Source organism: Saimiri boliviensis, chromosome 11, assembly GCF_048565385.1.
Source record: "Saimiri boliviensis isolate mSaiBol1 chromosome 11, mSaiBol1.pri, whole genome shotgun sequence".
Taxonomy (NCBI): Eukaryota; Metazoa; Chordata; class Mammalia; order Primates; family Cebidae; genus Saimiri; species Saimiri boliviensis.
This window is the reverse complement of record NC_133459.1, coordinates 84,861,145-84,876,560: the sequence shown is the minus strand read 5'-3', so window position 1 is coordinate 84,876,560 and position 15,416 is coordinate 84,861,145. Positions and strand designations below refer to the sequence as shown.

At 43.5% G+C, this 15,416-nt stretch overlaps 1 long non-coding RNA gene across 2 annotated transcripts in view; it reads right to left on the bottom strand.

The window, feature by feature from the left end:
• Positions 1–888: 888 nt before the first annotated feature.
• Positions 889–15,416, bottom strand: part of LOC141580409 (uncharacterized) — a 112,886-nt gene continuing 98,358 nt past the window's right edge. For both annotated transcript variants that reach the window (XR_012512618.1, XR_012512617.1), the window contains one exon: positions 889–1,040. This is a non-coding gene — a long non-coding RNA (uncharacterized LOC141580409). The remainder of the gene's footprint in view (positions 1,041–15,416) is intronic.

Here is a 15,416-nt window from a genome sequence, read left to right as displayed (position 1 = left end):
CCTTAATCTCTCTGAGTCACAAAATCCTCATCTATAAAAGGGTTAAAGCCACTGTTGGTGAACTTTGTAGGTCAATGCGCTGGCACAATGCCTCCTGTTCAGTAAATGTGCATGTCTTTCCATTCATATTCAGATATAAGCAGATAATAATAACAACCATAGTTTCTAATTGTATAAAGCTCAGAGTTTACAAAATGCTTTAATGGAAATATTTCGTAAGAACTATGAGAACTACATGAATCCTATAATAACTCTCCTAAGGCAGGAATTATCTTTGTTTTGCAGATGAGGAAACCTAAAACTCAGAGAATAGAAGTTACTTGTTCAAGATCATTTAATTAGGAATCATTTAATTAGAGTTCATATGTGAATATGAGTTACCTGCCTCCAAATCCTACTCTCTTTCTATTCATCAAACTAGTTCTTAATAGTAGGTTTTTGTAACACTGCAAAACTGGAGACAGTATCCCCTAAATCAGAGAAGGCAAACTGGCAACCTGGGAGTTTAATCTAGGCACCAAATGTGTTTTGTTCAGCAGAAAGTTTCTTACAATTTTAAAATTTTTGCTAACATTTAAAAATCGGGATATCATTTATGAATATTTAGATTTACAGATTCTTTAAAAAACCAAGAGGTCTGAAACTTGCATGTCCATTAGGCCCCATCACCTACTGGTGCTGTGACCTTGAGAAGACTAGCTCTTTGTCCTTCCTCACATGTAATGTGAAGACAGTAAGAATCCCCTTCTCAGAGGGTGGTTGAGAATTAAATGAGATAAAATATTCAAAATGTTTAGAACAGTCCCTGGCTCATAGGTAGATCTCAATCAACTTTAGGTATTATTTGTATTCTCTTTACGACTATTTGCCAGGAAAATGGAGCCTGGGGATTTTCCTGGAGACCCGCAAACTGTACTTACATTTGAAGCAATGCAAGATGGAAGTGTGGTTTCAGTCTGACATACAAAGCCAAAGTTGGTTCTTACGCAGAAAGTGCAGCTTAACCCGGCATTAATACTTGAGCTGTTCCAGCTGAGGTTCTGAAAAAAAGATTTGTCATGTCTCATATTTATGATATTTAAAGCAAACAAGAACAAAACCCCTAATTCTTGAGCTGGCATTTTGCACGACTTTGCTAGGAAGAAAAAAGATGGAGAGGAAAAGTGGAGGGGGAAGGAAGAACTTTTCTTAGTTTTGCTTAAATGAAAGAAAGAAGGGAGGAAGGGAGGAAAGGAAATAAAAGTAGGGAAGAGAAGAAGAAGAAAAAATTTAAAAAGGCAAAGAAGGTTGTTCTGAATATCAGGGAAGGTGACTTTCTGGTTCTGCTAGAATATTTTAGATACGCTATGCCCTCTGGTAGCAACTTGCATTTTGCTTTGTTTTGTTTTCAGAAACTTCAAAGTTTCTCCAGGCTTCATCCTCAATTAGAACAAATGTCAGTAACATGCTTGAAGAAAATTTGTTTAGAGATGTGTGTATGGTTGAAAATTGCACATTACACATGCCCCATGCATGATTTTCCACTAAATTTTAACGACGAGCGGAGGTACATGGTTCCAGATAGATGAGTGAATCTGAATGTATATATCTGGTGCTTTGCACGCTGACATAAACACAGCTGCTTTTATACATTTGAGAACATTTGTGTTTATTTGAATGTGTGATGGGGAGGTCATCAAAATGAACACACTCGTTGTGTTTATTTGAATCTCACATCGCTCATAAGAATACATGCTGTGTTTGAACATGCAGTCAAACACCAGCATCTCTAAAAGGCAAATCAAACCACAAAAGGCAATTCAGAGCAAAACCCCATTAATGCTGCATTAGAGGTGAAATTCCTTTCACAGGAAAGCCAGGGAACTTAAAGATTTTCAACAACAAGTTTGTTTCTACCAGCTCAAGAGAAGTTCGAAGATCGCTAGAAAGAAGTACACAGTTTCTTTCCATTCCTTAATCACAGTACATAGAATTTGTATTTAGTAAGACAAAAAGAAAGAAAGAAACCAAACCCAAGCACTAAAGTACTAGAAATGTTTGCAGGGCACTAAGAAATGACACACTATTGCAATGTCAATAACATAGGCAGCACATAAGCTTTGTATTTGGAGGATGCTGCTGGTGGTGTCAGTGAAACGAGCAGGATTTGGGTGATGTTACGGTTATGGTGATGGGGATGATTTGTACACGTTTGAGTACCACGTCTACAAGGACAAGGGAGTTCTGAGCCATTACAAAAACGGGAATGGGGCAGGGAGGTACAGATGTGGTCCATGAGTAGAGGTACTTGTATGTAAGTATGCTTGCTTCAGTCCTTAAACAGAGGATATTGCCAAACTTAGTCGTCTGTGACTCAGGATTTTTTTGCACACTTCAAGAACAACAACAACATTATTATATAATCCTGATACATTTTTTGTTGTTGTTGTTGTTGGGATCTCACTCTGTCACCCAGGCTGAAATGCAGCAGTGTGATCATAGCTCACTGCAACCTTGCATTCCTGGGCTCAAGCAATCCTTCTGCTTCAGCCTCTCAAGTCAAGTAGTTTGGAGCTACAGGTGCACACTACCTGCCTAATTTTTAAAAAAATTTTTTAGCAACAGGGTCTTGCTATGTTGCCCAGGTTGGCCTCCATCTCCTGGCTTCAAGTGATCCTCCCACCTCAGCCTACCAAAGTGCTGGAATTTTAAGTGTGAGCCACTGGGCTCAGCCCAGTGGGTTTGAATACTTTGAAGCAATGCAACCTGCTGCGTAAGTCTGAGAACGGTTGAGACTGTGCTGGTTCTCAGCTGTTGCTCTAGTTCAAATTAAAGCCCCTCTCTGTTATGCTAGGTTAGCTTTTTAAATTCCTCATCGTACGTGTGCTATAATAGAAAGAGCAGATTGCCAGGAACTGAGGCATCTGCCATTAAAACCTTCAGAATTAGATTCACAAAACTTGTTACCTATAGTTTTCTCTGGGAATAAAAAACATAAAAAGCAAATAAATAAACAGAAAGGAGGAAAGGGGAACACAAAACAGCAAGATGAGGTACCTCTGCAAATTAAATAGCTGATGCAGACGATTGAACAATAACAAGAAAAAGCGTGTGTTTCTCTTTGGCTTATAAGAACTGACAAGATTACAGCCGATGGTGGTTTGGCTGGAGAGTAGGAATTTTATTGTATGGTATTAATTAAAGCCAGAGGGAGTGGTATACCAGGAGCAGGAGGTGAGTCCATTTCCACAGAGCCACAGAATGCTAGGGTTTGACCACCAGGCAAGACTTCAGATACGTGCAAAACTTTCAAAATAAAAGACATAAAAAATCTTTAAAGGCCCGTGTTATCATAACAAAACATGTTTAGAATAACATAATGTCTCCACTGGTTCCCCATTAGAACAATTATAAAATTCAAAATTGCTTAATTGGTTAAATTAGATAAGATCAGATTGACTGAGACCAGAAGCAACATCTACCCCTCTTCCATTTCCATTGACTGTAACTGTGTCTTTGTTTCTCTACCAGGATGCATTTTCATCTACCTAAAATACTATTACTACATGGCAGCATGTTACTCCATTAGTTTTAACACTTTTAAAAAATGTTTCAGCAATGACAAATGAAAAGAGGAAACAGAAGTTGCATTTTAAATCAAGCAATTTTCGGAGTTTTATGTGGAAAACAAGCAAGACTATCTCAAAACTCCCCTTTGATGAGGCCCCAAATATACAAAGGGATCAAACTCCATAAAGACAAAAGGATTTTCCCCCTGACTTTGGAGTGATATCTTGTTACACTAATGGCTCTTGACAGCTGTCATAAGACCCTTCGTTTACAATCTTCAGAACGAGGGAAGCTAGAGTCTGCCATTGAAACCTCAATGTTTCCCATTCAGAAGCAAGCAAGTTTGCCTCTTAGGAAGAGACATGGACTAAGGTAAGGGAGAGTAGAGTAGATTTAAGTGAAATAGGTAGTTTCAAAGTCATATGTTTGGCTGAGTGTGATGGCACGTGCATGTCATCCTAGCACTGTAGGAGGCCAAGCTGGGAGAATCGCTTGAATCCAGGAGTTTGAGATCAGCCTGAGAAGCTGATTGAGACCTTGTCTTTACAGAACAAAATTTAAAAAATTAGCTGGATGTGGTGGTGCACACCTGTAGCCTCAGCTACTTGGGAGGCTGAGGCAAGAGGATCACTGGAGCCCAGGAGGTTGAGGCTGCACCGAGCTGAGATTGGGCAACTACACTCCAGCCTGGGCAACAGAGTGAGACTGTCACCTTAAAATGAACAAAACCAAAAATAACCCCATATGTTTGATCTGATCTCATTTTCATTTTTAAAAATAAAATATTTGCACATATATGTATATATGTGTATGTTGAGCATCCTTAATTTGAAAATCCAAAATCTGAAATACTCCAAAGTCTAAAACTTTTTGAGCACCAGCATGATGTTCAAAGGAAATGCTCATGAGAGCATGACTTTGGACTTTGGATTTTCAAATTTTGGCTGCTGAACCAATAGATATATCTAATGAAAATATTCCAAAAGTTAAAAAAAAAAAAAAAAAGAAAGAAATCTGAAACACTTCTGATTCCAAGCATTTCAGGTAAGGGATATCCAAACTGCATATGTAAAAAAGCTCAGAAAGGTTATAGACCAAGGTGTTAATGATAGTCCTTCTTTTTCATTAACTATATTTAGTGCTTTTCTATAATGAAGTATGCATTAACTTTGTAATAGGGAAAGTTTAAAAAATATTTTTCAAAAATGGAGATTTTAAAAACTAGCAACATGACACCATTGTTTCATCTCTGAAAATAGTGTGTCACTCGAAGACACAGATCGCTAACCTAGAGATTCTTGAACAGCATATAAAATAAATCTCCTTCAGAGCAGTACCATTTTAACTCCTATTTCATAGATAGGACAAGTGAAAGTTCCAGTGGTAACTCGCTCAGTCTCTCGTGGCAGTAAATGGAGACATGTGCGAACTAGGTCCTTCATTTGCCACTATCGTGTTCCTGTCTCTGTTTAGAAGAACATCTGGAGAGCATTCTATCATTTGTCAAAGCTGAACTTACCTTTCTAACAGCCCAGAAATGTAGTATTACTATTTGCTTTCATGTTAACAACGAGAAAACAGAAGCTCAGAGAATGATTTGATCTTGGTCTTATGTCTGGAATGTGGCCAAGCTGGACTTAACCAAAGCCCTGATTCTGGGGCTAGAATGAATCCCCCTGCCGAAGTGAGGGGAGCCCAGGAAAGACACCCAGCACACGTCACAAGTGGCTACTGATTTGAGGGCCAGGATGGCATGTAATTAACCCCCACATTCTAGAGCCAGAATAACAGGATTGGAATCCAGGCTTCAACACTTACTAACTGGGCAAGCCTGGGCAAGCTACTTATACCTTCTTCTGACTCAGCTTCTGCATCCGTAAAATAGGAATAATAATAGGTCTATCTTATAGGGTTGTGTTGAAGACTAAAGGGGTTAATATACATTAAACACTTAAAATACTTCTTGGCCCCTGGTAAGTACACATAGCTTTTGACTATTATTAACATATAAGGACAATTATATCTTATCTGTTTCACTTAAATTAATAAAATATATATATATATATATATATATATATATATATATATATATATATAAACATGTTATTGGCTGGGCGCGGTGGCTCAAGCCTGTAATCCCAGCACTTTGGGAGGCTGAGGCGGGTGGATCACGAGGTTGAGATATCGAGACCATCCTGGTCAACATGGTGAAACCCCGTCTCTACTAAAAATACAAAAAAAAAAAAAAAAAAAATTAGCTGGGCATGGTGGTGCGTGCCTGTAATCCCAGCTACTCAGGAGGCTGAGGCAGGAGAATTGCCTAACCCAGGAGGCGGAGGTTGCGGTGAGCTGAGATCGTGCCATTGCACTCCAGCCTGGGTAACAAGAGCGAAACTCTGTCTCAAAAAAAAAAAGAAAAAAGAAAAAAAACATGTTATTAAATTATTCCTACACACTGCAGCTGCTTGAGAGCTCTGAGGATGAGGCCTATCTTCTGTTAAAAAAGGTACCTAAATTATTTTAAAAGTGTTAAAGACATGCAGCACTGAGACAGTCCCCTTAAATTAATATGAAGGATTGAAAGTATTTTAAATGGAATAATTTTCTTACTAAACAAAGCAATATATTTTAATAACTGTGTCCATGGAACACCCCAAATCACCTTAAATATAGTGCCCCACGCTTAGGACACACCGATAAACTGTTCGTGGCTAATGTGGAAATTGAGCTAATGGGACAATATGTGGATTAAAGGACAGGGGTACCAGGTTGATGAGTCAGATAGAGGATACTGGAGCTCACTCTCCTGGTTTCCAGGTGCAAAAACTTCAGTCGTTTGGGTAAAATCTTGCTCTCTTCAGCGCTGTGGCAGGTGTGGTGTACATGTGAGGCAGCTTCCCTTTCCCTTTTCCTCAACTTCTCCCTCTCCTTAAATGCCCTCCCTGCTTCCCACTGGCCTTCCCACAGGACGAGGTGAGCCAGAGCCCTGCTAGGCACTGCAGGCAGACTTGCTCTGCCTCTCTGCTTCCTGGTTCTGGTCTGCTGTGCAGTAGGTCAGCCGTTTCTAGCATCCTAACGTAAACTCCGAAGCAGGTGCCCAGGTGCGGAGAAAGAAAGGAGAGCAAACATTCAAGCCTTCTGCCATCTACGGCTACCCCGAGCGAGACACATCAGAGGGGGTCCAGCTTCCATGTGGTCCAGCCCAGCATTCCATATTTCTCTGCACTGGGGTTGAAGGCCAAAACTCTGGCTAATAATAAAGTATAACGTCCATTTCTTGTTCTCTCTCATTTTCTTTCCCTCCTCAGAGTGACAGTGGCTCACCAGAAAGGATTTCAGTATTCCTGGGTCCATAGTATCACACAGTACCATCCCGTGGTTACCCCAACATTAAATAATGATCTACTGACTCTCTCAGGGGACTTTCCAGAGCCAATGTGCCTCTGACTATGGGACCATCAGGATCAGTGGCAGGTTGTAGGAAGAGACTCTTGCGCACAGGTGCTAAACCGTGATTCAATGGGGTGGCTTCATTCCAGAACGTGAGCTTGCCATGCGATTTTGGAGGAAAACTCCCTGAGGAGGCATTTGTGGTGGAGTTTTTGCCTTGGTTGCCCATTCTGGGACTCAGATAGGAGGACAATCAAAATGACGACAGACAACAGTCTGACAGAATTACCCCAGGCACATGCCTGGCCAGTGCCTGTTAGCCTTAGAGCAGCCTCTCTGGAAGTCTTTGTCAGTGATGTGAAGTCAATGCAGTTGTTTTTTGTTTTGTTTTGTTTCGTTTTGTTTTTTGAGGCTGGAGTGCAGTGGCACAATCTTGGCTCACTGCAACCTCCGCTTCCTGGGTTCAAGTGATTCTCCTGCCCCAGCCTCCCACGTAGCTGGGATTATAGGTGCCTGCCACCACACCTGGCTAATTTTTGTATTTTAGTAGAGATGGGGTTTCACCATATTGGCCAGGATGGTCTTGATCTCTTGACCTCATGATCTGCCCACCTCGGCCTCCCTAAGTGCTGGGATTACAGGGGTGAGCCACCACACCTGGCCTTTTTTTTGAGACGGAATCTCGTTCTTGTTGCCCAGGCTGGAGTGCAACCGCGCAATCTCTGCTCAGTGCAACCTCCACCTCCTGGGTTCAAGTGATTCTCCTGCTTCAGCTTCCCAAGTAGCTGAGATTACAGGCAGCTGCCACCATGCCCAGCTAATTTTTTTATTTTAGTAGAGATGGGGTTTCACCATGTTAGTCGAAGTGGTCTCCAACTCCTGACCTCAGGTGATCCACCCGCCTCAGCCTCCCAAAGCGCTGGGATTACACGTGTGAGCCACCATGCCTGGCTAACCAATGCAGCTTTTTAAAAAAAGTTTTCAAATTGTTCTTTCTATTCAAAATGAAAATAGCTTTATTGAGTTCCACAAAAATGATATATAGTTTTACTATATATATATCATTCATACATGTCAATCTAGGTTGTGTTCTTAGAATGTCAATAAAATATTGGCACTGCTTTTATCAGACACAGGGGGTGTATTTTAGATGTGTCTCTGTTGGTTTAAGGCATTTTCCTGACTTCCCTTTGCCCTTGGGATGAAGACCAGCATCCATGCCGTGCCTTCCTGTTCATCCTCATCCCTCCCCTGCCCCTTCCCCCTGTGCTGCTGCCAGAACTGAAGCCAGGGTTAGTGCATTCCCCTTAGGAACAGCATCCAGCCAGGCCCGCTTTACTTCCCGGCGTGGGTGTGCACTGGTCCAGGCCTCCTCCATGGGCCTGCTCATCCAGGGGTGAAGATACCCTCTCTGCTTGGCAAGGCAGGCAAGGGAGTCCTACAGCCTGAAGCAGCCCAACTGAGGCCAGCTTTCTGGAAGAATCCACAGCCAGGCAATACGGTGTTCAGATAGCTCTTCTATCAGACTTGTCACCAGTGATTCCGGAAAGCTGCTTCCCTAAGTTTTCCCTTCAAATCTCCTTGCCATACGTGAGCTAAAGCTTGTCATTAAGAAGGCAGGAAAGCTGCAGATGCTCAAGAGGTGGCTTTTTGTCACTCCAGCGATTTAGATGGCTGCACTTAGCCAGACTTGTCCATCCTCCTGACCTTAGCTTTCAGGCCAATGAAAGGACGAAGGCAAGAGCTGCTGACTTTCATTTGGTCCATACTTTCCCCTTTTTTTTTTTTTTTAAGACGTGGTCTCTTGCTCTGTCGCCAGGCTGGAGTGCAGTGGTGCAGTCTTCGCTCACTGCAACCTCCGCCTTGGTCCATACTTTCACAACAAACCTATCTCTGGGGCAAACTGAGAATCTCAAACCCCCGCTACCCAGAAATGGAACCCACTCACTGTCCCCAGTTTACCACAGGGTTGCCTTTTAAAAATCAGTCCTCCCTTCCCCTGCCCAGCGTCTATCTCCCGCCAGTCTTCTGAGATCTGACTGGTAGACTCAGGCATCCCGAGAAACTGCATCTCTGAAAGTTTGAAAATCTAATTTGTGCTACTGTTGTTAAATGATGGAAACTCATAACCACTGATTCGGAACTCATTAATAGGGCAGCATTAAGGAGTTGCTACCGCATTTGAAATCCATTTCTTGGGGGAGTCTGACTGCCATTAGGGACTTTCTCATGGGGTGATTGAAGTCGCTCCCTTTAGAAAACAAAGTATTCTATACAACCACCTCAAGGCCCCTGCCTGCTTTCTTTTAGGAATTTAACAGAGGCTTATATAAGGTCCAATAACTCAATTAATTAAGAGTAAAATGAAGATGGTGACTTCATATTTCTTTGGTCAGTGAAAATTTTAACATTCTCATAACCCTTTTTATTCTCTCTTCTCTTTGTGAATGCTAATAGAAAAATCCTTTATAAATGGTATTTTGTTAGCAGGGGCTATGCCGACAACTCCACAGTATCTTCCCACAGATCACTGCTCACATCATTCAGATGTTGAAACTTTTAAATGAAATCAATACTGGCCTATTCACGTCAACAGCGCTGTCCCTGGCGATGTAAAAATATACAGAGAAACTGCAACCCAGGCTACTTACCCAGGGCTCTTTTCATTACAGGTCGTCAATTAAATTATTTCTACAATACTGTATCCGTCCACAGAATGTTATGCAATATTCAGGCACATTACTTCAGCTACACAGAATTCCAGTAAAATAAATGAGGGCGGGCAAGGAAACTGAAGAGACTTAGTAAAATAGGAAGGCATTTACAATAAGTCCAGTCACTTGGCTGCCCCCACAATACTTTTATTATCACTTAAGAAACAGCAATGTCTTCATTCTTGTGATTCCAAATTATTCCATTCTATAGGAAGGAATATCCGCAGAGAGATTTCTTGTACCGGTGAGGAGTGGGAACTGTAACTGGGAGCTCGAGAGTCGGCCTCGTTTGGACCAAGCTGCTGGGCTTTGCCTTCAGAGAAGCTGGATGTGTCTCTATGTTCCCGGATTCAGTTGCAGCTGCCAGATTGAGAACTGGGAGCCTATTACCAGTCAAATCCTCCGGTCTTCACTGATGATACCCCAGGAGGTTCTGCAGCTCCAATTGCCCCTGGCGCTGAGCAGGGGAAGCCGGTGGACTGTGCTGTGGCTTGGCCCCGGAATTAGTGATCCCGCCAAGATGCATCTCGGCAGGAGGATAAACTGATTGAATCAATAATTTCAATCACTCCCTATTCCTGATAGAAACCAGGGAGGGCAGAGGAGGATGGGGGAAGGGAAAACCCACAAGCCTGGAGCAGAGGGGCCAGGGCTAAGCCCAGCCTGAAAACAATGCAAACATCACCATAATGAGGTGAGGATTGGAAAGAAGAAAAATGGGCCAGGGTCACTGAATAAGTGCCTAGGAATCATCCTCACCTAAGAGAGCCAACCTGCAAGCAATCCGCCATCTGAAAGCCACCTCCTCCTTCTATGGGGTGCAGAATTTTGAGGCTTTTGGTCTGAGGATTGTGACTACTATGGGCTTGGAAATGACCCACAGAGGCTGCTGCTCCCAGCACCTCGCCTCTGACTTACAGTCCACTGGCCGTGCGCCACAAGGCCCAGCTTGGAAGCTCAGTTCTGACACTTCCTCAGCTATGTGGCCATCTCTACATGGCTATGTTAAGCCGCATAGGATCTGCCTAGGCCTATTTCCTCCTGTTAGCTATGTGATCTTTTTAGGCCTATTTTCTGCTCTCTAAAAGGGAAGCCTGAATCAGATAGCACTTCAAATCCAACTCCTGAGACTAACATTAGAGAATTCTGCAGGCCCAAGTTTCAGCTTGTCTGCTCCCATCGCTGCCTCTCCGGCTGGTCTGGTCCTGCCTGCAGTGGAACCCAGGCACAGATGGGGAGGTAGCAGGGGCTGCCTCCCTTAGTAAGACTTATTAAGTGCTTACCATGGAAGATCTCAGCCAAGTCTGATACTCCTTGGAAACTCCTGAGGCATTATTATTTATGTCCCCATTTTATAGATGAGGAAAGTGAGGAACAGAGGAGTTAAGTAACTGTCCCAAGTCACTGAGCTAGCTCCTAGCAGATCCAAAAGCAAAACCTGGGTCTGTAAGTCCCCACAGTCAGAGCTTTTCATGGCCAGAGTATACTGCCTCGCTCCCTCTTTGCTCCTTAATGGAGCCACTTGGGAATTAAGTGTCTTCTTTTGTAGCGTGACCTTCATCCACCAGCTGGAAACCCAGGAGGGGCCTCAGCCAAGTTTACTCCTGGCACAGTAAGGAAGCAGAGGGCCTCCAGGAACGTTCTTCCTCACTGCCCACCTTCTCAGTCTTCCATTCCCTGTGCCCTGCCTAGGAGACTCAGCTTCATCTGCCTTATCTGTGTCCCAGCCGTCTTCGCTGACACAGGCCTCTCCCTACTCATCCCCTACACCTAGACCCCAGGTCAGAGGATGCTCACTGCAGGTCCCCATCCTTCTGGGCCTTGCTCTCCGCTATGAAGCTGCCAGCAAGTTATGCCATGGGATTTGAGCATCGGGTATAGAGCCTTGGACAGCATATCCCATGCCCCCATTTCTTTAGAACACTTTGGAAAACAATGCTCTTAATCCAAAATTGCAGGTCAGAATTTCTGGGCCTCAGGAAAGGTCATTTGAAAGAGACTTAAGAGAGGAGCAAGTCTGCCGTATCTGCCATCAGTTCAACGACAGAGGGTGTCTTAGTCTGCTTGAGCTCCTGTAACAAAATACCGTACACCGGTGGCTTATAAACAGCAGTAATTTATTTCTCACAGTTCTGGAGGCTACGGATTCAGTGTCTGGTGAGGGCCTGGTTCTATATGTGTCCTCAAGTGGTAGAAGGAGTAAGGAAGCTCTCTAGAGCCTCTTTTATAAGGGCACCGATCCCATTCACAAGGCTCTGTCCTCATGACCTAATCATCCCCCAAAGGCCCCAACTCCTAATACCAACACACTGAGAATTACGTTTCAACATATGAATTTTGGGAAGACTCAGACACTCAGATCACAGTAGTAGTCTACTCCAATCACTCACAAAACTCACATGGTCCAACCCAGGAACTTCTCAACGCATGTTGCAGCAAGTGAAACACTCTGAGTTTTGCAAGTGTCAGTTGGGAAAGCTGTTGGTTCGAGCAGTGGGGAATAGAGAGTAGGAATAGATGACACAGGAGGTGGCCTGGCTCTGTTTCTAAACTGCCACAGTGGCAGTGACCCCCAGCCTTCCTGAGAGATCTACTTGGAGTGTGCAGCACATAATTCATGGAGCTCCACAATTCCATCACACTGTTTTTCAATTCAATTCACCAAAAATTTTTAAAGAGCTTGAAGGCATAAGGTCCTGGTATTGCATCTGGAGACATGGACATGAATAAGACCTGGTCTCTGACTCTAAAAACCTTAGGGTCTAGTGGGAGAGACAGACACACACAGAAGTCACCATGATACAAAGCAAGCGGTGATTAGTGCTGAATAGAGACATACACAGAGGACTGTGGAGAGTCAGAGGCCGGCTGATTACACTGTCTACGGGAGGAATTTGCAGAGGAAGGGACCCGAACTGGACTTTGAAAATAAAAAATGTAGAAGCCTTATGATATGGTTTGGCTGTGTCCCCATCCAAATCACATCTTGAATTGTAGCTCCCATGATTCCTCCATGTTGTGGGAGGGACCCAGTGGGAGGTAATTGAATGGGGGGGGCAGGTCTTTCCCATGCTGTTCTTATGATAGTGAATAACTCTCACCAGATCTGATGATTTTATTCATTTTATTTTATTTTATTTTTTAAATTTATTCTGAGATGGAGTCTCACTCTGTCGCCCAGAGTAGAGTGCAGTGGTGCAATCTCGGCTCACTGCAACCTCAACCTTCTGAGTTCAAGTGATTCTCATGCCTCAGCCTCCCAAGTATCTGAGACTACAGGTACCCACCACCTGTAATCTCACATACTAAATTCAGCTAGTGTTTGTATTTTTAGGCGAGACAGGTTTTCACCATGTTGGCCAGGCTGGTCTTCACCTCCTGACCTCAAGCAATCTGCCCACCTCGGCCTCCCAGAGTGCTGGGATTAAAGGTAAGCCAACGTGCCCAGCCAAGATCTGATAGTTTTATAAAGAGGAGTTCCCCTGCACGTGCCCTCTCTTGCTTGCTGCCAGGTAAGACGTCCCTTTGCTCTTCCTTCATCTTCCACCATGATTATGAGGCCTCCCTAGTCATGTGGAATTGTGAGTCCATTAAAACTCTTCCCTTTATAAATTACCCATTCTCAGGTATGTCTTTATTAGCAGCATAAGAACAAATGAATACACTCTCTGAGCACTTAATATGTGATCAGCTTCTGATGTGTGTCACACCAGAAAATCAACACAACCCTGTGTGGTGGGAATATGCCCCACTTCGCAAACAGGGGTAGCCGAGAATCAGCCCAGGCAAGAGCCAAACTCTAGCCTATCTGCCTTCAGAACCCGAGAGACCCGCACAGCCCAAGAGAACAGAGGTAGCCAAGCCATGTGGTGGGTGGGGAAGTACAGGGTGGATTTGGAGGAGAGAAGGGGTGCAAATCTACTGTGGCTGAAGTTCTCAGGGTGGGGCATGGGAGGGGGCGGGGAGGTGAAATCATGGAAAGGGTGAAACAGTGTCAGGTGGGGCTATGAACAGGGACTCTGCAGCCCGCCGGGCACACGCCACGCTCCTACCCCTTATCAGCTGTAGAACAGTGAGTAAGTTGTGTCATCTTTTTATGCCTCCGTTTCTTCTCCTATAGATTAGGAGAATGATAGATAAAGGGGAATAAAAAATAGCAACCCCCCCAGCCCCTCATAGAGTTGCTGTGAGAATAAATGAGCTACGTAGTAATAAAACTATATTCTCATAGGATGGTGCTAGAAGCACGGTAAATGCTATGTATTATTGAAAGAGACTTAGAGGGTGCATTTTAGAGCTGGATGGCTTGGTTCAAACCCTGGCTGTGTCACTTAGTGGCTGCGTGACCTTGGTCAACTTACAGCAAGGTCTGCCCCTCAGCTTCCTCATCTATAAAAGAGAAACAACAGTACCTATCTCACAGAGTTGTTGTAAGGCCTCAATGAGACATTGTTTGCGAACCTGAGAAGTCTGGCCCCGCGTTGGAAGCTGTTTCCTAAATCATAGTCTCACTTCTACCACTTCGGCTTGCTAGTTAGGGGCTAAAAACTTTCTTCACAATCAGTTGTGCGAGTGTCCTCATGGGAAATTCAATAACAAGTTCAGCAAAAGAACTGTAAATTCTTAATTGTAAGGGATTAATAAGGCTATATTATGGTAAATTTACCTCACACATAATTTATTAAGTCAAAACTACAGTTTCTAATTAAAAACCTAAGAAATCATGCGTGCTGAGGCTTATAACCCACAAATTTTAGTCTGAAACAACTTACTCAGGAAACCGTAAAAGACAGGGCAGTGTATATAAATCATGCCTTGGGAAGAGGCAAGTTGAGGAGGCAGGTAGGTCTGTTTGGGGATTTCTAGCAGGCCCCTCAACGTAGCATCTCAACTCTTTGACATCTGTACTACCCCCAATATACAGACAGCAGATCCGAGGCAGAGGGAAAACAAATGTGCGAAATAGTGGCCCGCCGATGTTGACACCCAGGCTCAGGTGCCAGTTTGGTGCCAGCCTCCCGTCCGCCCACAGCCCCTTGAGCAAAGCCTTCCACACAGATGCTAATTACGCGCCTTCATTTGAACCCACAAATCTGGCATTAATTTGTATTGGAGCTACGAGTCCTTTTTGCTTAAGTGGTAAAAAAGTCAAAATGGTGGTAAACTTCTAGAAGATTCTCAAGGTAACACAGACCATATTTTGATCAGAAGACCGTGTTGCATAAAGGTTAGACAGGCAGATGGACAGACCCAGAGTGGAGGCCAACTCTACCACTTACTGGCTGGGTGCGGCAAACTTCGCTCTCTGAACTAGAGTGCAAAATTAATTTATTCTGCAAAAACGAAAGAAATAGTCATAGCTCCTACTTCTTAGAGTTTTTGTGAGACTTACATAACTGTAAAAGCCTCTGCCCAGTACACAGTAAGCATTTAATATTTATTATTATTATTACTTATTTTAGGCAAAAGGGTCGGGAGGAAGTGGCGATAGAGAAGGAGAAACCCCAAAACCCTCATCACCCTTTGCCTTGTCCTGAATCACAGAGGTGTTTTCTTTGCTGAATAAGGGATGCCTGTTTGAGTTAGAAGACAAAGACAACAAGAACTGCAAAATTCAACAAGTTATCCAGTTAAGTTTTGGTCTTTGGCATAAAAGTTGAGCTTTCACTTAATGTGCCTGACGTTTCTCTTCAAAGGAAAGTAAATTGGAAACGTTTGTTTCAAAGTTATTTTCGGAAAGAAAAACAAAGCAGAGGGTTAATT